Source organism: Rhinoderma darwinii, chromosome 5 (genome assembly GCF_050947455.1).
Source record: "Rhinoderma darwinii isolate aRhiDar2 chromosome 5, aRhiDar2.hap1, whole genome shotgun sequence".
Taxonomy (NCBI): Eukaryota; Metazoa; Chordata; class Amphibia; order Anura; family Rhinodermatidae; genus Rhinoderma; species Rhinoderma darwinii.
The window spans coordinates 288,271,329-288,298,852 of NC_134691.1; the positions used below are offsets into that span (position 1 = coordinate 288,271,329).

The 27,524-nt window shown below is 41.4% G+C and overlaps 1 protein-coding gene across 1 annotated transcript in view; it reads left to right on the forward strand.

Annotated features, from left to right (window-relative positions):
- The window catches only part of JAZF1 (JAZF zinc finger 1), a 256,693-nt gene that overhangs the window by 175,391 nt on the left and 53,778 nt on the right, over window positions 1-27,524 (forward strand). The gene's annotated exons all lie outside the window — the stretch shown is intronic.

A 27,524-nucleotide genomic window follows, 5' to 3' on the forward strand; every position in this document is an offset into this window, starting at 1 on the left:
ATTTTTTAGTTTCAAATAACTATTCTATAGTACTAGCTTTCCCTACATCATTACCCCCTACATGAATTATAAGAATATCTGGTTCGGGGTACAAACTACAAGTTAGGAAAAGTTGATAGAACAACCCATTCCATTTCTGGCCCCTCAAACTCATCTAAAAGACGCTGACCAAATCAAGGTGCAGTGACAAGTTTTTACTATAGTATCCCAGCCCAGTGTATGAAGCAATGGCCAACGATCCATACTGTATGACTTGTAAAAGCTAAAACAATGTTAGACAACTAATAATGAAGGTCTGACATATTGTAAAGGATCTGCCAGGCACTACGTCTGGGTATACTCCCAGGATTAATCAGTCGACACCTGAGGCCAGACCTCTGAGACTGACACCTGCTCCCACCAATCAGGGTGGCAGGCTCAGGAGTGGGAGAGCCTATCGCGGCCTGGTCAGTCAGAGTTAGCTCCGCCCCCTGTCCATTTATACCTGCCGTTTTCTCTTCCTCCTTGCTTGTTATTCTTCTTGGATTCCTGGCCCCACTGCTGCCTTGCTCCAGCCTGCTTCTGCCGTGCTTCTGTTCCGTTTATCCTGCGTTGCTCTGCCCCTGGCTTGCTTCTGCTCCGTGCTCCCGTTTGTATACTCCACTACTTCCTGATCCTGACTGGCTCATTCACCGCTCCGTTTCCTCGCGGCGTTCCGTGGGCTACTGTATTCCCTTGCGTGTTCCCTGTTTGTACTCCCTTGCACTTAGACAGCGTAGGGACCGCCGCCAAGTTGTACCCCGTCGCCTAGGGCGGGTCGTTGCAAGTAGGCAGGGACAGGGCGGTGGGTAGATTAGGGCTCACTTGTTCCCTTCACCTCCTTCCTGCCATTACACATATCTTTCAAAACATTTTGACGCCCAATGCCACAATGTCTTTCTCAATCCTAAACGAATGTGTAGAAAAATGGTGAGATCGTAAACCGACTTTTTGAAGTTACTTTCTGAGTACCATTCGAAACTGAAATTGCGACACGCTTATTCCTGAGAAGTGCACAAAAAACAGAGGCCTAAGCTCCAGATATCTATTAACAAGCCGTACTGGGCATGCTGGGCAATTTTTAACCTTTCCTAAATGCTACCAAGTACCTTTGTTTTGTGTCGCCATATTCTGAAAGCCATAACGTTATTTTTTCGTCGATTAAGTAGTGCGAGGGCTTATTTTTTGCGGGACGAACTGTAGTTTTTATTGGTACCATTTTTTGGTACAGTACATACAACGCTTTGATCACTTTTTATAAATAATTTTTTAGAGCCTAGGTGAATAAGAATGTTACATTGTAATAGTTCGGACTTTTACGGACGTGACAATATAAATTTTGTTAATTTTTTACATTACATAAAAAATTGAAAAGCTTTTGTTTTTAACTTTTTTAATATTTTTTTCTTTTTTGTACAATACTAAAAACTTTATTTAACTATTTTTTGCATTTTCTATCAGTCCCCCTAGGGGATTTGAACCAGTAATCATCAGATCGCTGGTACAATACACTGCAATACAAACATATTGCAGTATATTGTCATTTTTGCAGTCTCATGTTAAGCCTTGCCAAAGGCAGGGCTCAACAGAGGAAGAAAGAAGGCAGACATGGGGGCCTTCATTAGGCCCCCAGGCTGCCATAACAACCATCATCACCCAGCGATCGCATAATGGGGCGCCAATGGGCTGCTGGAGGGGCTTCCCGCTCTTTATAACGGTTTAGATGCTGCGGTGCAATGATTTTTGTAATATTTTAACTAGTTATTTTTTAACTGGTCCTCTACTTGTATCGGAATAGCAAAAAGCCACCACATTTTTTTTTTTTTATGAGTAGGTCTAATAACATTTGGACAGTTGAAAGTGTTGTCCAGGCACAAATTACTGATAACCTATCCACAGGATAGATCATCTGCATATAATCGGTGGGGGTCCGATACCCAGACCCTGCAACGATCAGGTTCTCCAGCTGCCTCCAGGCGCCAGATGTTATGCAGGGTATTTAGTATTCAGAGCCAGAAGCAGATGGCTCCGACCACTGCATACTTATTGTGTTGCAGAACAGTACTGCAGCTCGGACGCCATTCCGTGACCGGAGCCATCTGCTTCCGGCATGGACATCCGTTGCCCGGAGGCAGCTAGAACAGCTGATCGGTGCGGGGTCCGTGTGTCGGACCCCCACGATCATATACTGATGGCCTATCCTGTAGATAGGTCATCAGTTGTCTGTGCCTGGACAATAATGAAATTGTGTTTTTTAAAACTTTTGCACATTTTTATTAGCAGATCATTACTATAGAGCCTGTATAAAGGTGTCATTTGGGCTTTATTACATAAATACCATGTGATACCTTCCAGAATGTTTTTCCTTATCTGTCAGCATCAGCCGGTGAACAAATCTTGTAAAAGTTTTGAATTTTGTAAAACACATAAACTGCGATGTGTATTCCAGCCATTCTCTGTAAGACGTTTTATAGTAGAGTGGATCTGTTTACATGGTGCACAGAGTGCAGTGAATACTTTCCATACTCACACAGCAAGCCCTCTCCAGATCTCAGCAGGCCGGCCTCACGCTGTACACATCTGTATACAGAGCACTAGACACATGATGACATCAACTGCAGCTATTTAAGGAACTTTTCTTTTCAAGTCTCTGTTAGAGGAAGGAAGTTGGGGATTGATACAGATTTCTTGAAATGGGCTACATATAAATACGACGTGTTTATTAAAAATGGAACATATTTCTTCTCATTTTAACAGACACATATTACACAATCACCAACATGATCAGTTTACTGACATCCGCTCCTTCACAGTTACCAAAGTATCACATTCATCTCTGCATCTGTAGCATCTTGTAAACATTGCATTGTCCCAAAGGGCGTTTTTAAAGGGTTATATATCAGAATCATTACATTTGGAAACATTATTGGAAACATTAACTTTATGTGCATTGTAAATACTTTTTTGGATAGATGATTGGAAGTTCCACCTTCGTAATAAAAACCTCAAAACACACTACTCAGAAGTGTGTCCAACAACATACTATTGCTAGTGTGAGAGGCGATGCATAGGACTTTTTTCTTTTTATCAGTTTAAGAGCCATAGGCACACAAAGGTTTGTTAAAGAGGACCTGTCCCCTCTCCTAACATGTCTGTTAGAGTAAGCCCTAATGCACACAAACTTGTGTGCCTCCCTAGTCCCATCCGTGATCCGTGGAGAGATAGGACATGTTCTATCTTTACACGGATCAGAAAGTCGGGTCAGTTTTTACCGATCCGATTCACCCACTTAAGTAAATGGGTCCGTGAAAACTATCCAGTGCCACTCGGATGCCGGGAAAGAGGACCCGAGTGGCACTCGGTCGTGTGCAGCTGGGCTAAATAATTGTACACCCCAAAAAATAACAATTATGGAGCATCTTTAGCACCGCACTGCCATTCCTCTGTTATTTCTCCTGAAAATGTATGAATAAATTCACGACTGGGTGTCCCTTTACACTGGCACTGTCCAATTAGTTCTGACCATGTCAGACTGTGTAGGGACACACCTAATCCAACTGAACACTTTTTTTCTTAGAACTCTATGTTGTGCGCCGTTCCTCGGCTATTCCTCCTAGAAGTTTATAAATAAATTGACAACTGGGTGTTACTAGTTGGGGGGGTGTCCCTACACAGACGGACACTGTCCAGTCAGTGATGATAGAATCAGAGTGTGTAGGGACACCCACATTTGACAAGGATAATGGGAATGGCAACGCAGAGTTCTATGTTCCAGAATTATTTTTTCATAGGGATTACCATATTTTACTAAAATAGATGTGTCAGGAGAGGAGACGGGTCCTCTTAAAGCGTAATGTTATTTAATGTTATCAATCGATGATTGATGTCAGGCTACAACTTTCCTCTTTGAGAGCGAGCTGCTACATTTGCAAGCTAAACACGGAACTTGGCTCTAGCTAAAACCACATAAAGCGAAACATTTGTAAAATAAAAACAACTGATCATTTTTTTTCTGGTGGCAGAGAGTCGTTTCTATGCACATTACAAGCATGGGTATTATTTATTTAGTTTTTTTTTTTAGAGGGCAGGCAGTGTCTATATTTATTATGTCTTTGAGAAGGGGTAAACCAACCATCTTTAAAATATTGGTCAAGTCATAAAAGGCCTGCCGGGAAGAAAGGGTTACATGACATTAAGGCCTGTTACATGCATAGATGGATGACAAAGTTGACAACTATTCAATGCTTATCAAGGGTGGAACTTAGGGTATGTGCACTCGACAACGCCAATTACGTCTGAAATGACGGAGCTGTTTTCAGATGAAAACAGCTCCTGAATTTCAGACGTAATTGCATGTACTCGCGTTTTTCGCGGCGTCTTTTACGGACGTAATTGGAGCCGTTCTTCATTGGAGTTAATGAAAAGCGGCTCCAATTACTTCCCAAGAAGTGTCCTGCACTTCATTGACGTGGCCGTAATTTTACGCGCCGTCTTTTGATAGCGACGCATAAAATGACAGCTCGTCTGCACAGAACATCGTAAGACCCATTGCAAGCAATGGGCAGATGTTTGCCGACATATTGGAGTTGCCTTTTCAGGCGTAATTCGAGGTGTAAAACGCCTCCATTACACCTGAAAATTGGTCGTTGACACATACCCTTATTGTTAAAGAGACCCTGCAGTCTTGGTCAAAAGTTTTGAGACTGACACAAATTTTGGTTTTCACAAGGTTTGCTGCTTCAGTGTTTTTAGATCTTTTAGTCAGATTTTCTATGGCATACTGAAGTGCAATTATAAGCATTTCATACATTGTTAAACTTTTATTGACAAATACCTCAAGTTTATGCAAAGACTCAATACTTACAGTGTTCTTAGGCAAAATTGTGAGTGAGCCAACTCCCTCGGATGAAAAGCAACCCCACACATGAATGGTCTCATAATGCGTTACTGTTGACATGACTCATGGTAGCGAACACCTTTTCTTCGGACAATCATTCTTCCAGATGTCTCAAATAGTCTAAAGAAGGCTTCATTAGAGAAAATAACTTTACCCCAGTCCTTGGCAGTCCAATCCCTGTAATTCCTGCCGAATGTCAGTCTGTCCTTGTGTTTTTCTTGGAGAGAAGTGGCTTCTTTGCTTCCCTTATTGACACCAGGCCAGCCTCCAAAAGCCTTTGCCTCACTGTGCGTGCAGATGCACTGACACCTGCCTGCTGCCATTTCTAAGCAAGCTCTGCACTGGTGTTGAACCGATCTCGTAGCTGCATCCTCTTTTGGAGACAGTCCTGACACTTGCTGGACTTTCTTGGGCACCCTGAAGCCTTCTTCACAGCAATTGAACCTCTCTCCTTGAAGTTCTTGATCCGATAAATGATTGATTTAGGGGCAATTTTACAAGCAGCAATGTCCTTGCCTGTAAAGCCCTTTTGATGCACAGCAATGATGACTGCACGTGATTCTTTGGAGGTAACCATAGTTGACAGAAGAAGACAATGATTTTAAGCACTATCCCCCTTTTAAAGCAACCAGTCTGCTCTAATAATTCATCAGCATGACAGAGTGATATAAGTTGCCTTGTCCTCGTTAACACTTTCTCAAGAACTAATGAGAAAATAACTGAAATGACGTTAGCAGGGCATTTGGTGGCAGGGCTGAAAAGCAGTGGAAATGTTGTTTTTTTGTGCTTAAGTTAATTTTCATGGCAAGGAATGACTTTGCAATTAATTGCAATTCATCTGATCACTCTTCATAACAGTCTAGAGGTAATGCAAATTGCCACTATAAAAACTGAAGCAGCAATATTAGTGAAAACCAAAATTTGTGTCAGTCCCAAAGCTTTTGGCCAGGCCAGTATAACTAAACCTGTGATATTGCGGCTTCTGGCGTTGTATGGTTTCCCCGACAACCTGTCGGACACTGATGATTGATGAATATGGTGCACTCGCTGCCTCGCAGAACAGTGATACATGAGGGCCTTGATGTCTGTACCCTGCAAGCATGCAATATGCATATGTTTTCATCCACTTCAGTTATGTTCAGACTTACAATATATTTGGCATATACTAATAACACATTGAGTCTCTAGGAATATGCGAGACTTAAATTGGAGGATTAGACACTGCACTTTGATGAATTGGCCAGTCAGCGCTGTGAACTTGTGGCATGGTGATTGGCAGCCCTCAATTTTGCTCTGTTTGGGTATTGTAGCAGAACGTTACTAAGCTGATCAGACTGCACTTTGAAAGGGTTTACTTTTCTTGGCCTGCTTTCGCTGGGAAACTATGGGCAAATGGGAAAAAGGAAACAGAGCAATACTTGAAAGTTTGTCTGTTTTGGAAAAGAAAAGCGGACATAATTCAGCAGCTGAGGTAGCATGCGTGTAGCTGCAGACATAAAGTGGATTCTATGCAGAAGCTGTGATGGGCACAGCAGGTAGTCAGGGTAACAACAGCCGCAGTGTTTGAGGTCCGATCACCAAAAATAAATGAACTGCCAATTTCTGTCTAGAACAAAGTGTCACTTATAATACAACGAGACAGGCAGCGCGGCTAGAGAACGTAACACCGAAGACGGCTTATTAGTAATCATACCCATAACCGGCTCACTAATTGTGTAGTAAATTAGTTCTACTCAAAATGTATTTCTTATAGAAAAATCCAAGCTGAATATATACATGAAGGAGAATAAAAGACATACAATGTAATATAAACACATAATAGGGTCATACAATGATAAATTACTCTGGCTTTTTTCACATTAAAGGGATTGTCCAGTTTGAAAAAAGATGTTTTAAGAAATTCTGTTCAGGATCCTCATCTCTTGGCCAGAGTGGAGAATGGTTACGAAGAGCATTTTCTGTCTTTGTTTATCATTACACAGACAACACATTAGTTTTAGTGGGCACTATGTAATGCTTAATTCCCCCTGTGGTGGTGCTGCAGGGAAATTGAACACTTAAGGTTCATTCAGACGAGCGTAATACTCGTCCGTGTTCTGTGCGTTGAAATCACTCACAGCACACCGACCCATGCAATTCAATGCGGCCATTCACACATGCGTTGTTTTTCACGCAGCGTGTGTCCGTTGCGTGGAACTTACTGCATGTCCTATATTGGTGCGTTTTCACACAGACGACATCTGGGTGATGTCCATGTTTCACGCATCAAATACATCGAAAGTAAAGAAATAAATGTAAAAAAAAAAAATGAAGTGCTTGCACGGACATAATAAACACACGCCAATATGCAACGTGCATGGACAAGAAATGTAGGAAAGACGTTGTGTTTTTTACGCGCGCGCGCAGTCTGAATGTTACCTTACTGCCAGCTTTCCCCACAGATAAGAGCGGATTGCTGGGGGTCTCAGCAGGGGGATACTATAATCTGCATCATGTCAAGAGGCCTTTCCAATAAGTAGAGATTGTCCAAAGCAGAGAACCCCTTTAACGTTTGATTTCAGCTTTTAACGGATCCGTTCTTTCTTTGAAGTTAACGGTAAAAATTAGGGACCAATAATGGAAAACATGCAGTAAGATGTATTTAATGCCTTGAGTATCTCTTCATATAACCAGTAATGAAACTACTTCTCTTTTTCACTGTTAACCCTATAAAACTCATAGACTACACCGAAAATGATTCACACAAACAGATTGGGAAGTATTTATCAAACAGAAAGTGACCAAAGACGCTATGTTGAAGACAACACATTAACCAAGTGGAATTTCTTTTGTGGCCTAGTCAGCCCCATGATGTAAATCTGAAGGAACATTTTAGGGAAACTGAGCTATCACATCGGATCCTTAGACCAAATGGACAGTTTGTTTGCTGATGAACGGAACAGTCCTCCTCAGTCTATAGTCAACTATCTATCGCTCAGCAATGTCCCCTCATTCCACCTATGTTATATCCGACTAAATGTGCTATTTTATTGTATGATTACTTAATTATTTGGTGGTTGGTGGGGACGGGCTTTCCAAAGTTTTACTGATTTTACTGTAAAGAACCCTTTCCTATCTTGATATTTAAGTCGCCTTTATTTCACATGTAATAAATGTGGTTTTCTTTGTACAGACCTTGGGATGGAATTAATAAATAATGTACCAGTTATTTCTATTGACCTTATATATCTTTATACACGTTATTAATATCACCATTAAAGGGGTTGGCCCACAAAAAACATTTATCACTTATCCACAAGAGAGATGATAAATGCACGAGTGGGACCCCCACCGATCATGAGAACGAGGGTACTGTAAATAGAGCGGTGGTGCGCACGCGTAACCGCACCTATATGCAAACTGGGGAACACGGGACCCAACGTAATCAGTGCGGTTCCCAGCGGTTATATATTTATCACCTATCTTGTGGATAGGTGACAAATGTTTTCGTTGACCAACCCCTTAAAGGTATCTTCTTCCAAGCCCAGTTTTTCTAGTCTCCCATTTCATTTATGAATCTAGTCGCCCACCTTAAACTGTTGCATCCTAAAAATACCATTATTTATTAACACTTCTAGGAGTTATATAATGTTTTGCACGTCATATATGACTATTGCTGTCCACTGTGTGTATATATATATATATATATATATATATATATATATATATGTATGTATGTGTGTTTAAGGAAATTGTGTAAACCTCATCTTGGCACTTCTTTCAGCTGAGGAGCATGATGTTCATTTACAGTGCTCCTCAACATGATGCCAGTGAAACATGTTGTTTTGGACTTTGGCCCAGTAGGTGATGCCAAGTTAATATAAAGATCATCACCTGATCATACAATGTTGGTATTGCCAGAAAACGTGTCAGGTGTCCGTTGAGAAGATAGCATCTCTATAATATAGTCTTGTGGGTGGATAGATATTAGGCCAACACACGTAGATGAATATGTGATCTTGTGTTTTGAAAAAACTTGTGTTTCTGGATTAATTGTTATTTAATACATTACGGAGACTGCCATCTTTTTTATGTGTTAAATATGTTTATCTCTGTGCCTGCTGAACCGTCTTCTGAACTGCTTGACACTGACAAAACTTCACTGCAGTTGATTCATTTCCATCTGTTAAAGTGTCTCCATCAGACAGTAATGAAACCACTTTCACACTATTAGTTGCTCATCAGAAATAAAACACCCGCCACTGTTGTCTTGAGCTATTAATTCAGCGGCCGGCTCTTTGCTTAATAATTAATTTACTGTTTGTTTGGAAAACTAAAGACGATCAGTTGGTGTGAAGAGCCAGATTAATTGCAGACATTGTAATACCCATTTGAGATGATATAAACATGACATAAAACAATCAATTATTAATTTCACGTGCATCTTTGTATCTGCCCGATTCCTGCAGTAAAATCTGGTTTAGGTCAGGTATATAGATGATCAGACAAATTATGTTCTGAATTGCTGTGATTTTATACAATTATTATAGTTGTGAGCTTGACAGTTATAGAAGTTTAAAAAAAGTACTGTGTCTACATCTTTTTTCCCCAGAAATCAGTATTTTATATATTATATTGTGCCCATTTGTGCATGTTGGTCTACTTCCTATTCAGCATGGCTTAAAGGGGTTTTCCCTTAATCAATATTCATCACCTATCCTCAGGATAGGTGATAAATATCTGATCGGTTGCGGTCCGACCACTGGGACCCCCACCGATCACGAGAACGGGCTTACCTTGCCGTTCCTGGGAGCCCCATAGAAATGGAGCGGTAATGCGCATGCTCGGCAGTTGCCGAAGATAACGCTCGGCAGCCCCATAGAAACTAATGGAACGGTGGTCGAGCATGCGCACTACAGCTTTATTCCTTTTGGGGCTCCTAGGAACAGCAAGGTAAGCCCTTTCTCGTGATCAGTGGGGGTCCCAGCGGTCGGACCTTCACCGATCAGATATTTACCACCTATCCTGTAAGAAGGTGATAAATAATGATTATCAGAAAACCCTTTTAAATACTGTTAATTTATTATGCCATAGATGAAATTTTTCCATTCTTGTAATTTTTTTACACCCATTCATTTATATGCTGCACTATTCTATCCAATTAAAAAAAAAAAAAAACGGACCCTTTATAAGAAAATTATATCTGCCAACAAAAAAATACAAGGAATCAAATTGCCCAAAATATATTAATATATGAATTCAGTTTATTAATACATACAGTATAATATCAAAAATATTTTACAATGATACAATAAAAGAGTATCTTCACTTTCAAAAAACTTTTGATATGTCATAGAGACATATCAGAAGTTTTGATCGGTAAGGTCTGGGTGCTTAGACAACCGTAGTCGCTAAAACGAAGGTACAAGAATGAGTACTCTGCACCTTCGGCTGTGATCGGCGTTCCTCTTTAGGCTGAACATGGGCTCAAAGACATTCTATGTAAGCCCTCTAACACCACCGATCACAGCAGATGGTGCAAGGTGCTTTGCTGTGCACGTCTGCACCCTCGTTTCAACCACGTTGGGGGCCTCAGCACCCAAACCCCCCTCTATGACATATCAAAAGCTTTCTGAAAGGGCAGATACTCTTTAAGGCAGAGAAGGGGCACAAGCTGTTATTTCCCTTACACTGAAAACCACAGAGCGCACCGCCAAAAAAACCAACACATGCAATATGGGCAATTAAAATGTAAGATGTCATAATACAAGTAAATGAGGTCCAGCAACAGAATATCACAAGAAGCAAAATTACATTACACATAAATATTAAGTCAGTTAGACAGTGGTGGAGTAAAGAAAAAAAAAATATAGTGCAATATAACATGATGGAAATAACATTCAAGCATTTCTGAATTTACCTATAACATGTGGCATATCAAGTCAATATGTAAATAACGGCAATTAGCCATAAACAAGCATAAGTTATATGGTAGTAACCCATGTAGTGTCTACTCGAACTACCATCGTGCCCAAACTGGTAAGAAAAAGGTTTCACCAGAATGTAGAGAACTCACCCCTATAAATCCTATCTGTGTGTGGTATGAAGGAGACAGAACACCTCGACACGCGTTTCGCTAGCCCAGTTGCTTCGTCAGGAGCCACAAAGATTGTATCCAATAAAAACCTAACAGACCCTTCTTTATAAGTATATTATATCTATTAGGATCTTTTTACAAAACAGTCATATACATCGTGGCTTCTATAAAAACAGAATCCATGACACCAGTGTAAACAGAGTCCAAAATGCCAGGTATGCCACCAAAAGATTTACAAAAAGTGGAAAAATGTGTATTTTAGGTTTGGATGTCTTTGTGAATGTTTGAGAAAAAGTGATTGTTGGGTGTAGGCAATTTCTTATATGCAGCAAACTTCTTTTTCACTAGAACTGGCCATTACACATTAGAATCATGTTTGCCTGAACCCGTCATTGTTAGGAGAATCAATCAACTATCTAATGTGTAGGGGCAGCCCGAGAGTCCGTTGACTCCGTTGATACTCTGGCATCTGTGGAAAGAAGGATTGCGCATCAAAATCCCGCATCTTTTGTTCCCCAGGAGTAAAGTAATACCAGAGGTTTCCAAAGCAGCTTATCCTCTCTATAATACAGTATACAATGGAGCATAGCACGATTTTTTTTTTTTTTTTTACAGAATCCATGGGAAATAAACTCACAGTATAGTGAAGACCCATAGAATTCTATAAGCACTGTATTACCCATCCATGATATAACACGTATCTGTAATATGGCCACGTGCATATGGCCTAATGCTGTGAATGTGTTATAGGTTTAGTGGCCTTTTAAAACAGGGACACGATTTGGAAATAAGAGAAACTGAGACTTTGGTCGAAAGGGAATCATCAGAAAAATACGTATTAATTAAACCAGTTTTTTATTCTGGTGTTTTTTATTAGTTAAAAAATCTTGAAATATTGCAGTATTCACACTGACCGTTAGTCACTATAGGCTGACACTTCCTGTTTACTGTAGATCACTTGGCAGCTTTGCTGTATAGACTAGTATAGAACAGCAGAGTCATCTTATTATCATTAGGGGTGGGCAAGTTATTAACAGCTCTATTGGAGGCCCACATAAGGCATTATACCCATTCTATACACACAGATATGGCTCTGTATACATCTCCCCTGTCACTCTCTGATCTCTGGAGGAGGGGGCTTTCCTCCATCACTTCCTGGAGACTGTAATAATCTATGACATTTCTCCGTCAATTGACTCCCATTTATTGCAGCTACCATAAAGCATACACACCATGCTGTACTTTCTATACAAACAATACGGGAAGGATGTGTGTGTCTCCAATATGGCCAACCCAGGGAGGTTTTTATAAATAAGAAAATAGCCTCAAGAGAAAATAACATGTGTTTATGAGAAATACAGAACTTAAAATATATCATTTGGGACAATGTAAGCGAGTGCATTGTAATATATGTAAATTTTGTGGTATTGTAATAAATGACCTGTATATCCCCACAGTGTTTTGCTGTAGAAACAAGGTCATAGTACAAGCAAAAAGAGCCCAATAAGAGCGAGCTGCTAACCAAGATGGCCGCATGCTGAGGTAGCTCCGCGACTCCTGGGCACAACAGCTATATAAAGCAAACATTTGAGGTGAATTCACTCGCCCTTTTACCCTTCTTCTTCCTCCGGAGGATCTTCTGCCCGGATTGTTCATGGTTCGGAAGAGCGCAGTGGGCCGAAAGGACTCGAAACCGGAGTCCTCCGTCCCTGCCCCCCAGCCTGAGACTGCAACTTCGCCCGCCATGTCGGCTGTTTCGGACGACGACATACAGGCCTCGCCTGAACTTATTGCAGGCTCCCAAGAAGACGGCTCGCAGATACCTGAACCCCAGTTCACCACCAGGGACGCTTCTTTGCTGCAGAAATTTAAACAGCTCCTGCAGCAAGAATTGCAGCTCACCGCTTCTAAGCTGTCGAGAGATCTTACCAAAGAGATACGTGAACTGGGAGCCAGGACAAACGTCTTGGAAACTAAGATGGACGACACCATTGAAGTTTTGAATGCGCACGATGCCGAATTTGATTCACTGAGAGCAGACCTGGATTCAACGATGCTACGCCTGGAGGACTTCGAGAACCGTGCACGACGGGGGAATCTCCGGATAAGAGGTCTGCCCGAGACATACGAGGATCTTAACTCCTCCATTACGGCCCTATTCCAAGAGCTGGCACCGGATCTCCCGGTGGATAGGCTGGAGATGGACCGGGTTCATAGGTCGCTAGGCCCTAAACGACAAGATGGCAAGCCACGAGACATAGTGGTGAAGCTCACTTATTATGCCACCAAAGAAACCCTGTCTCAAAAGGCTAGAGCCACATCGTCCCTAAAGTTTCAGGGCCACGAATACCAAATATTTGCGGACCTTTCTCCGATAACTATACAGAAAAGGCGAAATATGAGAAACCTACTGGCTGTTCTACAAAGCCGCCATATCAAATATCGATGGGGATACCCTTTCAAGCTCCAATTCTCTCTAGCCAACAAATATTATTCGGCCAGCACGGCAGAGGAGCTTCGGCAAATTTTGGTCACCCTACAGCTTCTACCGACAGACGCCGCCCGATCAAGTCAACTTTCTCAGGAACGTCGTGATGGGCCGCCGCTACGTCCTATTTGGAGCAAGGTCCCCCCCCGCAGACCACCCGGGAGATCTGGATCCGTTTATGATATTCGAGATGACCCCGACTGATGGATGAGTACTTTTAACATGTTTCCACCCTGTATATTGGTTCTCTTGCGGCGGGGACTGATCTATTTGCTGAGTGGCGGGCGGTAGCGGAGGCCATGTTTTGCTGTATCTGGAATAAGTTTGCTGCTTAACTAGATGCAAGGTTTATTGACTTGGCACTAACCATTTATTTTTATTTTTTTCTATTAATGTGGTTGTCGTTTTGCTGTCCTGCCGGCTAGACATACTTTGCCTTGCCTTTTGGCGGCACTGTGTGTGTGGCCTGCAGGAGGTCAACCGGCAAGATAATTCCAAGTAATTGTTGCCTTGATTGATGGCTATGTTTAATTTTGGTTATATGACTGAACGCGACTCGGCGTGCCTGGTCCGCCATCTTACTTGGGGCAGAATGTTCTGGAAATTCTGTATCTGGAATAAGTTTGCTGTTTAACTAGATGCAATGCTCATTAACTTGGCACTAACCATTTATTTTTATTTTTTCTATTAACGTGGTTGTCGCTTTGCTGTCCTGCCGGCTAGACATACTTTGCCTTGCCTTTAGGCGGCACTGTGTGTATGGCCTGCAGGAGGTCAACCGGCAAGATAATTCTAAGTAATTGTTGCCTTGATTGATGGCAATGTTTAATTTTGGTTATATGATTGAACGCGACTCGGCGTGCCTGGTCCGCCATCTTACTTGGGGCAGAATGTTCTGGAAATTAATGTTCTCTCCCCCTGGCCCATACTCCCTTGCTAGTTTTCCCCTCTCTGTCATTGCTTTCCCCTATATGTCATGACATGGTGTTTAAGTTCACCTCAACAGATTGCCGTTACCACACCTTTGTGCCCAGGTGTTGGCGAACCCGAACTCTATCAGTAGTATCCCCTGTGCTACTGTCCACCCTTTTCGGTCGATTTTCGGACGAATTTCCCTCTTCAGTTTTCTAAATGCATAATTGTCTCTACACCCCTTTTTACCTATTCTGTTTCTCCCTCCCCTCTCTTTCCAGCCCTTCTTTCCCTTTCCCCCTGCCGGTCAGAACTCATTATAAAATCATCAGATCATACATATGGCTACTTCTGCCTTGAAAATAATCTCTCATAATGTCCAAGGCTTCAATTCGCCACATAAACGATCGAAGGCATTTCATTTCTACAAAGCCTGTCATGCGGACATTGTCTGCCTCCAGGAAACCAGGTTCTCTGTTGCCTCCAAACCACAACATCTTAGTGCACACTTTCCTGTTTTCCATTGTTCTTATGCCCATGAAAAGCGACGCGGGGTAGTTATTGCCTTCAGAAAGAATCTCCCTTTTCTTTGTAACAAGGAAATTCTTGACCCTACTGGTCGATATGTGATTCTGGTCGGTACTCTATTTGATGTAGAGGTGACCCTAGTGGGATATTACGGACCAAATGAGTTTCAAACAGAGTTTTTTTCTCACTTATTTAAACAGATAGATGCCAATCGAAAGGGCTTGCTAGTGGTCATGGGCGACTCAAACCTGGTAATTAATCCAGCTTTAGATAAATCCCCGACCCTGACATCATCCACACCTCAAACTTCCTCGTCTATGTTTAGTGACATGCTACAGGCTCACGATCTACATGACCTGTGGAGGGAATTACATCCCAATACAAAAGATTTTACGTTTTACTCCAACCCCCACTCCTCTTTTAGTCGCATTGATCACATATTCACGTCTCAGCGTTCATTACCACTATGCTCCGCCGCAAAGATACTTAGCACACCCTGGTCTGACCACAACCCGGTAGAGGTCTCCTTCTCTTCTCTAATCCCACGGGGGCTATCCTTTAATTGGCGACTAAACGACTCCCTTTTGACATCCAAAGACTCATTCGCACAGATTGAAGAAGCGGTTAAGGAATACTTTAACTTAAATGTAGGTTCCACGTCTTCGCCGATCATACTATGGGAAGCCCATAAAGCCACCCTGCGGGGGACTCTCATTAGGTTGGGGTCTATTAAAAAAAAAAACAGAGAAAAGAAGATAACAGACTTATACCAAACACTAGCACAAAAAGAAAATGCTTGGAAACAGACGCCTTCGCATGCTAATAAAGCGTCAGTTGAGGCTACCAGATTAGAGCTTGACCTTTTATTGACGGAACAGGCTGAACGTAAGCTACGATGGTCCAAGCAGCGCTATTACTCGCAAAGCAATAAACCGGGTAAACTTTTAGCACGTCAGCTGCGAGTTCCCGCTGCGCCAAAAGAACCAATTAGATTGCGGACAGCCTCCGGCACAATAACAGCAGACCCTAATAAGATTGTTTCCCAATTTCAAACTTTCCTTTCCAAATTATACTCATCCCCCCCACCTTTTGATCCCTTGAAGGCTGAGGGCTTGCTAGCTAATTTGGTTTTTCCAGATATTACCTCCTCTAATCTCGAAGCATTGGAAGCTGAGATATCTGAGACTGAAGTTCAGGCAGCTATCAAGGAATTAAAACCTTCCAAATCTCCTGGCCCAGACGGTTTCTCCCCATTATATTACAAAAAACTTTCTCCGCTCCTAAGCCCATATTTGACCCAACTCTTTAACACTATCAGAACTGGCACAACCCTTAGGACACCAACCCTGACAGCCCATATTGCAATGATCCCCAAACCTCAAAAGGATGCTCTTCAAATTACCAATTATAGGCCAATATCCCTCCTGAACACTGACATAAAAATTTTAGCTAAAATCCTGGCGGTTAGAGTAAACCGCTTCCTTGACGGGATTATACATGGAGACCAAGCAGGCTTTGTCCCTGGAAGACAAACAAGCGACTGTACCAAGAGAGTTATATCCTTGGTTCACCTAGCACGCAAGAGAAATGTGGCGTCAATGCTTCTCTCGCTCGACATTCAAAAAGCCTTCGATACAGTATCTTGGTCTTACATGGATTTTGCCTTGGGGAAGTGGGGTTTTGGTAGCCACTTTATGTCATGGGTGCACGCCCTCTACTCCAACCCTACTGCTAAAGTCTGCTACGCGGGCTACCAGTCTGCTTCTTTTCCTATTGAACGGGGCACCAGACAAGGATGCCCTCTATCCCCTATTCTATTTATCCTAGCACTTGAACCCCTAGCCATGATGATTCGCCAGAATCAGAACATTAGGGGACTGGAGTTAGGGGGAGTGCAACATAAATTGTCCCTCTTTGCAGATGATATGCTACTCATGCTCTCCCAACCCCTTATCTCCCTTCCTAACTTAATGCAAACTCTATCAGATTTCGCTGCTATTTCTGGACTTACTATAAACCCCGCAAAATCTATCGCTTTAAATGTTAATCTATCACAACAAACCCTGCACTCACTACAAAGCCATTTCCCCTTCCAGTGGGCCGGACACTCATTGAACTACCTGGGTATCCAGTTGACTCCCTCCTATGAGCAGCTGTATTCCGCTAATTACCCCCCCCTTATTCGCTCAATAACATCTTTGATGACATCCTGGCAATCCACCTATTTATCTTGGATAGGCCGTATTTCTGCAGTCAAAATGACCATCCTTCCAAAGCTTCTTTATTTGTTCCAAACCCTGCCAATCAAAATCCCAGCACACATTCTGCGCCTCATCCAGAATCGGATCTCATCTTTTATTTGGAAGGGAGCACGCCCTAGAGTATCCAAGTCCACCCTCTGTTCACCAAAGGCAGATGGGGGACTGGGGGTTCCGAATGTCTCCAAATATTACCAGGCAGCTATGATAGCACCCTTAACTAAATTGCATGCTTCTGCAAATATGCCTCTATGGGTGTACCTGGATATTCCGGAGATGTCGCCAACCCCGATCCAATCAGTGCCCTGGTTACCTCCCTCTTTCCGCTCCTCCCACCTATCACCCCCACTCATGCACATTTTATCGGTATGGGACTCAGTTAAATATTCTAGCAGATTGATCTCGCCGCATCTTCCCCTCCTTTCCCTGTGGCATAACCCTTTATTCTCCCCAGGTACAGACAATTACCAAGCCTTTAAATGGTGGTGGACTAGTGGTATACTCAGAGTCCATCATCTTCTAACGCCCACCCATTCCCGGATTCTCTCGTTCTGTGAGCTTCAGACCTCTCAGCAGATTCCCAACGGCGAAGTGTTCCGATATCTACAACTTAAGAATTGGATTACTTCTCTTCTCCACAACAAGACTGCTTCAGACTCTTACTCACAGTTCGAGCGAATCTGCGAAAACAACCCTAATACTAAAGGGATCATATCAGTCTTATATAAATGGCTCCTTAACAACCCCACACCTGTTCCCCACACATACGTGGATAGATGGCACCGGGATCTGGGGGTGACGCTCGAACCAGCAGATTGGCATAATATCTGGAGTATAGTATCACACTGCTCCATTAACACAAATATTTTAGAATCGGCTTATAAAGTCATGATGAGGTGGTATTTGGTTCCTAGCAGACTTGCACGTGCCTTTCCCACCTACCCTGCCTCTTGCTTTCGTGGTTGCCACTCTCCCGGTGACATGCTCCATATTTGGTGGTCCTGCCCTAAGCTTACCCGATTCTGGAGTAGGGTATTTGGTCTCGCCCAAAGTCTGTTTGGCATTATTATAAGAAGAGATCCGAAGATAGGCCTTCTCCATCACAAACCCCCAGAGCTTACGAACGCACAATTTCGGCTATTCTCTTATATCCTTTTGGCTGCAAAAATAACTATAGCCCACTCTTGGAAAAAACATACAGTAACTTTTGCAGGGGTTAAAACTAGAATGGACCAGATGTTTGTGAACGAAAAACTCACAGGAATCTTACTAGATAGGGTTGCCGGGTTTGAGTCGCTTTGGTCGCCCTGGATTAGCTACGCATACCCTCACTTACCTGCCAATATGATCACTGCTTATTAAGTCCAGTGACTTTTCTTTTCATTCTAGATTTCTGACCGGCTCCTCCCCCCTTACCAATCCCAGTTTTCCGCTATATTCTTCCCAACCCTTCTATTCCCCCCTCCTCTGTCTCTTGTTGTATAGGATGTTTCCTTTTCATATATTGATCCTACATTTACTGTCATTGCATTCACGAATGCTTGTCATTTTGTTTTTTATAACAACATTATAATTCATTGAGTGAAATGGTTTATATTCAATTTTATTTTAATCTGTTTTTGATATATGTCTTTTACCTAAATGTAAAAATGTTCAATAAAATTTGTTGAAAAGAAAAAGCTAAAAAAAAAAAAAAAAAAAAAAAAAAAAAAAAAAAAAAAAGAAAAAAAAAAAAAGAGCCCAATAAGAAGAAAAAGTGTATCTTTTATACCAAAATAAAATAGATTAAGGGCCTATTCACCTCAACGTTCGGTTTCCGTTGATTCTGTCTTTGCGGAATCAATAGCGCAGTCGGCTGCGCTATTGTTTCCACCAAAAAAACTGAAACCTTACGGAACGGAAACAAATGGAAACCATTAGCAATGGAAGCATTACCATTAAAATGAATGGTAAAAAAGCTATGGTTTCCGTTTGCCTTTCCGTTGATGGTTTTCCCTGTCGGAAAGGTCTGACGAAACCCATCAACGAAGCTAACGCTGATGTGAACAGGCCCCAAAATAACACATTTTTATTTTGTTTTTCTTTATATTTGTATTTTGCAACAAATCAGATCTGACATATGTTCAGGGCATTTATTGGATCCCAAAGAAATTAGAAATAAAAAGAAAAATATGAAGCTGCAAGTTTCCACGCGATTTAGGGTATGTTCATGCGGCCTATTTTCAGACGTAATTCGGGCGTTTTTCGCCTCGAATTACGCCTGAAAAAACGCCCCTAATACGCCTACAAACATCTGCCCATTGCTTTCAATGGGGTTTACGGTGTTCTGTTCCCACGAGCCTTTATTTTACGCGTCGCTGTCAAAATACGGCGCATAAAGTGATGGCTCGTCAAAAGAAGTGCAGGACACTTCTTGGGACGTTTTTGGAGCCGTTTTTCATAGAACCTATTGGAAATAGCTCCAAAAACGGACGTAAAAAACGCGAGTTGCTCAAAAAACGTCTGATAATCAGGAGCTGTTTTCCCTTGAAAACAGCTCCATATTTACAGACGTTTTTTGTTAAGCGTGTGAACATATCCTTACAATTTGCACTGTAGAGATGGTCTTAAATCCGTTGTAAAATCCATATGCGTTACATGTACAGTTTGCTGTGGATTTCGCCTTTTGCCTTGCAATGTTTGAAATCCTAAAGAAATCTGTAATGGATTTGAAAATCCGCAGCATGCCTTCAAATCTGCACAGATTTTTTTTTCCATTGCTCGTGAATAAGGTTTTTTAAGACATAAGTCTGCACCGACATCTGCAACAAATACTCAATGTGTGAACGAGGCCTTATACCTCCCTTTTTGCGATCCAATCCTGGCATTGGCTAAAAAAAAAAAAGCATACACCAGAACTGCACTGTGTGAGCCGTGCTTAATGATTTATGAAGGACGCGTCATAGAAATATTTACCGTACGGTTTTACTGTATATTTCGTATGATGATTCACTACAATGTAATGCAGACCTACTGCAAGATAAAGATTGAATGTGATGTAAATGCATCTCTTGATCTCCAGAGGGCGCTGTTGTACTGTACCGCACACCACTGAGCAGCTCATGCTGGGGGAAGGGACTAGCCTTCCACATATTTCTTGCAATAGTCTAGCCCGAGTCTGGTAAACAGCCTAGAATTGTGGGCAGTGTCCGTCCTCCAGGCTCTGCACCAAGTATGAAATCATATGACTCAGTCCGGACTACAGCTGTCAGATGGTAATAGTTTTGGGAGCAGCAGCAGGAGTCTGCAGGCATTTAATTGTTAAAATCCAAACTGCTATATTATACTGTTATTATATTACTTTAATTTAGGTAATGTGGTTGAGTCATTCATTATTGCTGGTCCTGGTGTAAATGCATTGTCGAAATGTTGACATCGTCTAAAAGCAAAAGTACATTTTTGGTGTGTGCAGTTCCAATTAGTTAGATGATATTTTCCAGTTTTTCTGTCGCTGTGTTCTCCATTAACGTATTAATAAAGCTTGCCATGCATTGATTTTTCCATGTCCTAAGCCGCACTGTATTACTTTGTGTTTTCAATGCATTAGCAGTCTGGCTTAGAAAAGCAGGCCACATATTATTGTGCTTTGTGGGAAAACGCAATGCAAGCGGGACCGGGGCGATGAGACAAAATTCCTGTCACCTGCCCAAGAGCGAAACTCGGGAAAACGAAGTCAAAAATAAATAAATTAGTGAATAAAAATGAATTTGGTTGCAAAGGTGAAAGAGCCTATAAAGTATATATTTCAAATTTTTTGCTCTACAAAGCTAATTTGGCATTGTTTTTTTTATTAGTATTATTACATATGGGAGAATCCATGTTGTTTTGTTTGATTGTGGTGAGATGAGCTCTATAAACAGTGCCCCCTGTGGTGTTAATAGGAATAGCATTAGGATTCAGACGAGCGCGAATCTCGTCCGTGTGCTGTGCGTTGAAACAACGCACAGCGCGCGGCCCCATTGATTTCAATGGGGCTATTCACACATGCGTGAGTTTTCACGCAGCGAGTGTCCATTGCGGGAAACTCACTGCATGTCTTATATTGGTGCGTTTTCACGCACCTACACGCCCATTGAAGTCAATGGGTGCGTGAAAACCAAGGACAGCACACGTGTTTTACGCATTAATTACATTGGAAAAAAAAAAGTGCTTGCGAGGGCGTGAAAAACTCATGCCACTCGCAAAGCACACTGATGCATAACGCAATGCACACGGACAGATTTACGTGTGTTTTTACACGCGTAAATCTGTCACGCTCGGGCGAATCTAGCCTTAGAATGTTTGACTATTAAAATCTTATAACCACAAGGGCTTTATCTTTCCCTAGTAAGGCGATTGTCCATAATTCAATTGTCTTCTAAGACGCCATTGGTTAAAATTTAAGGTAACATGACGCAGGTCACAAGAGGGTTTAATCATAGATGGAAACAATTGTGGGGATTAGGCCCAGATCACACTGACTTTGATGCGGAAACCACCTCGGAATCAGCGGAAAAATAAGTCCGAAACCGCCTCCCATTGAAATCAGTGGGAGGCGGCACGTTTTTAGCCGCTTGCAGTAAGAAAAGCAGCATGCTCTTTCTTGCCGTGGGTCCGCCTCTGACCTCCCATTGAAATCAATGGGAAGCAGAGAGCAGTTTTCGCAGTGTTTTTTTGCCCGTGGCTGAAAAACGCCATGGCAAGAAAGTGAAGGCAGGTCAAAATCGGCCGCAAAATTCCTGAAGGAACTTTGAGGCAGATTATTCTGCCTGAAAAAATACTCTGTGTGAACAGGGCTTTGGGGTGAAAGACAATTGAGAAAGGGTAAATGAGGTGAGGTGTTAGAGGTTGTTGTTTTTTTTAGTATTCTGTACGTGTTCTGTGTTTATATGTGAATAGTTCACCTATGTGTGATATATAGGGTTTAGATTTGGGGTATTCCTAAGTACAATGGAAATGAAGGTTTCTAATCACTCCCCATGGTAAGAAGAGTGTTTGGTTATTTGTGCTCCATCTCCTGTGTATCTCCTGATTGAATTACTCCATTTTTTTTTTGTAAAGAAGAGGTTCTGCATCAGCTTCAGTTTGTATCCTGCAAAACACCATAATACCCACCTCAGATGGGACAGACCTTCTTTTTGAAAAGGATAATATTTTTCAATCAAGGACAAGGATATCACTTTCATTCTTTAAAAAGAGGTTCTGAAGCAGCTGAGATGTGTATTATAAAAATTAAAGTACCTCCTTATATAAATGATTAAAAAAATATTTCTGTATAATGGCGCTTAATCCGTATCTTCATTATTATATCTAGTTATGGAACTCTTTGGGGATGTCTAATCTTAGAAAGTTACTTTAAGGGCGGAGCACGATCCTCTATATAATAGCAGTCATCTAATGAATATATAATGTCAGAGCTTCGTAGTCGGAGGGATGATGAAGTAATAAGGTTATAAGTGAGATTTGTTCTTCACACTTTATCTGCTAACACATAAACAGTCCACCTAGAGAAGGTCTTCGTGTTTGGAAAGTTGGTAAAAGTACACGCTGGTGACTGACAGAACACCGGCTCGCATTATCTCATCTGCTTGTAGACATTGCTCAGCTAAACGCTTCGGATGAATGCCAGAATCTTGCAATGCTTTTGCATTAGGGTTGGTGTCAAGAAATGTGGTATGCTAAGCTGCAGATTGGTAATACGGTAAATCTAAGTGCTAGCAGCTCAATCAAATCTACATTCATCTTCCAACTGCCAGTCTTTAATAGCGACTTCAGAATTTACTTTTTCTACAGTATAAAAAAAGGTCTTATAAGAACTAGAATAATAAAGAACATATAATATGAGTTTAACATTTATTTTCTATGATACTGTATATTTAAGGGTAGTTTTATTTTGTATTTATGACGTTATCAAGGGATTAAGAATAGATTACAGCATTTTTTCCTAAAATAAAAAAAGTCTTAAAAAAGGATTAAAGTGTTATTCCCATCTCATAATGTGATAGCAAATTGCTAGGATATTCCATCCGTTTCTGAGAAGTGGGGGTCCGACTGCTGAGAATAAAGGGGCTGCAACGCTGGTTTAACATTGTGGCCCCTTCAGTATTTTTCCGGGAGCACCACTGTGCATTGCTGCAGTCCTTTCAATCTCAGGATTGTGGGGGTCCCTAGGGTCGATATGCCTTCACTTTCTGTGACGGGAATAACCCTTGAATTGAGATATCTAGGTCTTGTAAACATGTGACAGATGCTGGGTGACATGTACTACTAGCAGCCATTAGAGTGCCCATGGAGGTCATGACACAGCTTTTCACACACTGCGTAGCATATACTGTACATAACAGATTTATATGGCATTTGGGATCCAGTCCATGAAAAGCTGGCTTGGAAAATCACCCATATGGCCAGCGTTTTGATTGTCACCTCCAGAGATCTAACACCTGTTATATCAAGATAACTCTGAAATACCTGACTAGATTATTAAAAGACATCACACAAGAGAACAATTTAGGGATTTATCTTTCCTGGTATTATATATAATAATAATTATTATTATTTGTATTAGTAGTAATAATAATAAAGGGGTTGTCTAGTTTATAAATTATGTTTTTGAAATATCCTATTAGGTGTTTTTTGAGTTATTTGGGGGTCAGTCAGAGCGGAGAGAAGTTACAAGGAGCGTCTCTTTTCCTCTGGAGGACCCAGCACGTCTATGTGTTACATGAGCAGCCCATTGACTTCAATGGATACAATGTAATGTTTCATTTCGGACTGTGGTGGTGCTGCAGAAGAAGTGAATGCTTGAACTAACAGGTTCCCTCACCGATTTCAGCTGATCACGGTGGTTCCCAACAGTAGGAAGCTTATTTTTAGGGAGCCCTTCAAACAAAAGGACATTGTCCAAAGCAGACAAACCTTTTAGGGTATGTTCACACGTGTTTTCAGGTGTATTTCGGGGTGTTTACGCCTGAAAAAACGCCTGAAAAAAAACGGAAGCAGAACGCCTAAAAACATCTGCCCATTGATTTCAATGGAAAATACAGCGTTCGTTTTTTTACGCCTCGTTTTCAAAAAACGGCACATGAAAAGACACCCGTAAAAAAGAAGTGCATGTCACTTCTTGAGCCATTTTTGGAGCCGTTTTTCATTAACTAAAAAAAAACTGTTCCAAAAACAGCCGTAAAAAACGCAGCAAAAATGCGAGTTTGATTAAAAAACGGTTGAAAATCAAGAGTTGTTTTCCCTTGAAAACAGCTCCGTATTTTCAGAAGTTTTTGGTTAAGCATGGTTATCTGGGTTCCAATTTTTTTTCCTAATGGCTGAAAATGACATGAATTAACAAAAGAAGCAGTATTTACAATTCCTTTTCCCTGGCGATCCAGCGCTGACGCTCCAGCCGCACTCACGGTGATTGTTTACATGCAGGCAGCATGTGACTGTTGCAGCCAATCAGAAGGCTGCTTCTTTTGTTAATTCATGTCATTTCCAGCCATTAGGAAAAGAATTCGGAACCTGGATAACTCCTTTACATAAAAATAGGACAGAAGGGGCATTCTATATATTTATAGCCACGAAAGTAATAATAATATTAAAAAAAACACAAAAATAATATTTTAGAAAACACATTTTAAAACTACTCAATATATATTTTATACTGGTTGTACATTCCATAACATCTTTATTTCTCTTTTCAAGTCTCCCCCTCTAGGATATGTTTGAGGAATTGGAAAAAAAAAAAAGAAGAAACCTCAGCCTGCACCTGCCTTGCAATCCACATACGCTTATTTTAAGCTTAGTTATATGTGGCTGCCAGAACTCGTTGCCTGCTGTCCTCCTGTAACCTCGTCCTGGGTAGACTGATTAAATGTCTGCCTTAATCCATGCTACTAGAAATCATAACCTTTAATCCACTGATTATTGAAAAACCTTCAAAACCATTATTCCGGTTTGGAGTGTAACCAGAAAATACCTTTGGAACTGATGTTACGCCCTTTCTAATATGTTCTACAAAAATGGTTGTATTCTGATTGGTTACTTGGAAACACATGCAGTTTTCGTTTTTTGCACTGCTTTTTATTACACAAGGCCCAATGTATCCACAGCAGCAAGAACGGCTTCTTTAAGAAAAAGATGGCTAAATCATAAGTTTTTAACACCGTGTTGCCATGGTTTTCTCAATGCCGTAGTGTGGTAGTTCTCAAGCGCTCCTCCATAGGATAGGCTATCAATATTTGAGGAGTAGTGGTCCGACCGCTGGGACCTGCAACGATCAGCACAATAAGAAGGCCCTGCGCTCCTGCAAGCACCACAAGTGGCTGTATCTGGTACTGCAGCTAGTCCAATTCGGCCCCTTTTGATCAAACATTGATGGCCCAGGATAGACCATCAATATTAAAGTCCCTAGACCTAAAATACCAAACTGCTCAAGAATAAAAAGTGTCATTTTTTTTTCATAGCAGCAGGGGTGTGCCTTGTGGTAGAGCTTCACCATCAGTTTTCCGTCGGTCATTGATGACCAGAGTATCACAGCATGCTGCACTATTATTTCCAGTAAAAAGAATGGCTACCTGACAGAACCCTGATTAACCAATTAGAAGACAATGGGGAAAAAATAGATCATGACCAATCATAACCGATCGTGATAGATCAAACGTGTTAAAAATGATTCATCGTGGAGCCTGTCTATAAAGCCCACAGGAGACATTTATCATGACCCATGAAATATTTTAAATGAAATGTCACAATCATCACTGATACTAATGACCCTTTTTACATTGTGCTAAACCCAACCCTGCAACACTACTGATACATCTGCCCCCCGATATTTACCATGTCACCTGCACAATACAGTGTGGTACAAGTCAGAATAGTGACAGCACAGGTACATTTGTTCCTCGTCTTAATATAGGGTAGTGTCGAACTATGTGCCACTGTTCTGAATTGGGAAAAACTCATTATAATGGTTCTGGATCTCGCAAACAATTGGTTTGGCTCAGACTTAATAGATACTTAACAAATACACTTAATTTTATAGCTCATTTTGTTTTTGGAAATAGGCACCATATTATCTGTTCATCCATGGAATCCAATGTAATAAAAAAACATTCCACTTGATCTATTGGTATTAAGAATATTTTCCATTATTTTTCCCTAATGTTTCCAGCCATACTTTACCCATTGTTACGCTCAGTCCTGCAGAACAAAAGCCTTATTAGTTTGCTTTCCAAACCCAATAAAATCCTGTAGTCCTAAACAGATCTGACATTTGGAATTGGCTTCTAAAACAAACATGCAAGACTATCATTATACTGTCTCACAAATGTGTTATAGTGTCCTTAGCGATAGAACAGGCGACCATAAGCCCTATTAAGAACTGAACTGGACCCCCTCTATTAGCCAGAGAAGAGCAGCGCTCCTTATCTGTTTATATGCTCCACTACATGGACACCCATTGATTTCAGTGGACACCATGTAATACTTTGCATGCATGAAATGTAACCACTGGCCAAGCAGCTACCCTAACTACAGCTAATACGGGGGAGGGGGATTTGGGGTATTATCAGTTAAAATGCATTCTCCTAGATTTTCGAACATTTATTACATATGTTCAGCAACATAAAATTGGAAGTTGGATTTGTTTAATTTATTTTTCTTCAGATGTTGCATTGTGAAGATAAACTATGCAGTTCTCCAGGATCTCCTTTCCGCTTAAAGAGGTTGTCCCCTTTAAGAGAAGCGATTAGCAAATGGCCATGGGTCCAACTTCTCTACGCTGGTGATCAGCTGTTCTGGCGGCTGCATCTAGGCATACATTTATCTACGACCAACCATTATTATTATTATTAATTGCCGTTCACGTATTGCATGGACGTCTGGAGTCCACCAGAGTGGACATAGAGTGGAGTCTCAAGAGGCAAACCTCTTTCTATGAAGTCCATATGCCCTAATAGGGTATATGGACAGGAGTTGTCATCATGAGTCAACATCTATGAAGAGGACCTGTCAGCTCCTCCGCCATGTATGTTTTGCTAAATTCTTGTATTCCCCATGAAATAATGCTGAAGCATCTTTTCATAGAGCTCTGCATTGTGCCATTCCTGTTATTCCTCATGGAAATGTATGAATAAACTCACATCGAGGTGTTAGCATTCTCAATAGGTTGTGTCCCCATACTGTTTAACACTTTCTGCACTGATTGAACATTGTCAGAGTGTGCAGGGACACGCCACTTTGAAATTGAGAATGGTAACACCCAGTTGTCAATATATTAATATATTTCCAGGAGGAATAACAGAGGAACGCACAATGGAGCGTTCTCTGAATAGATGC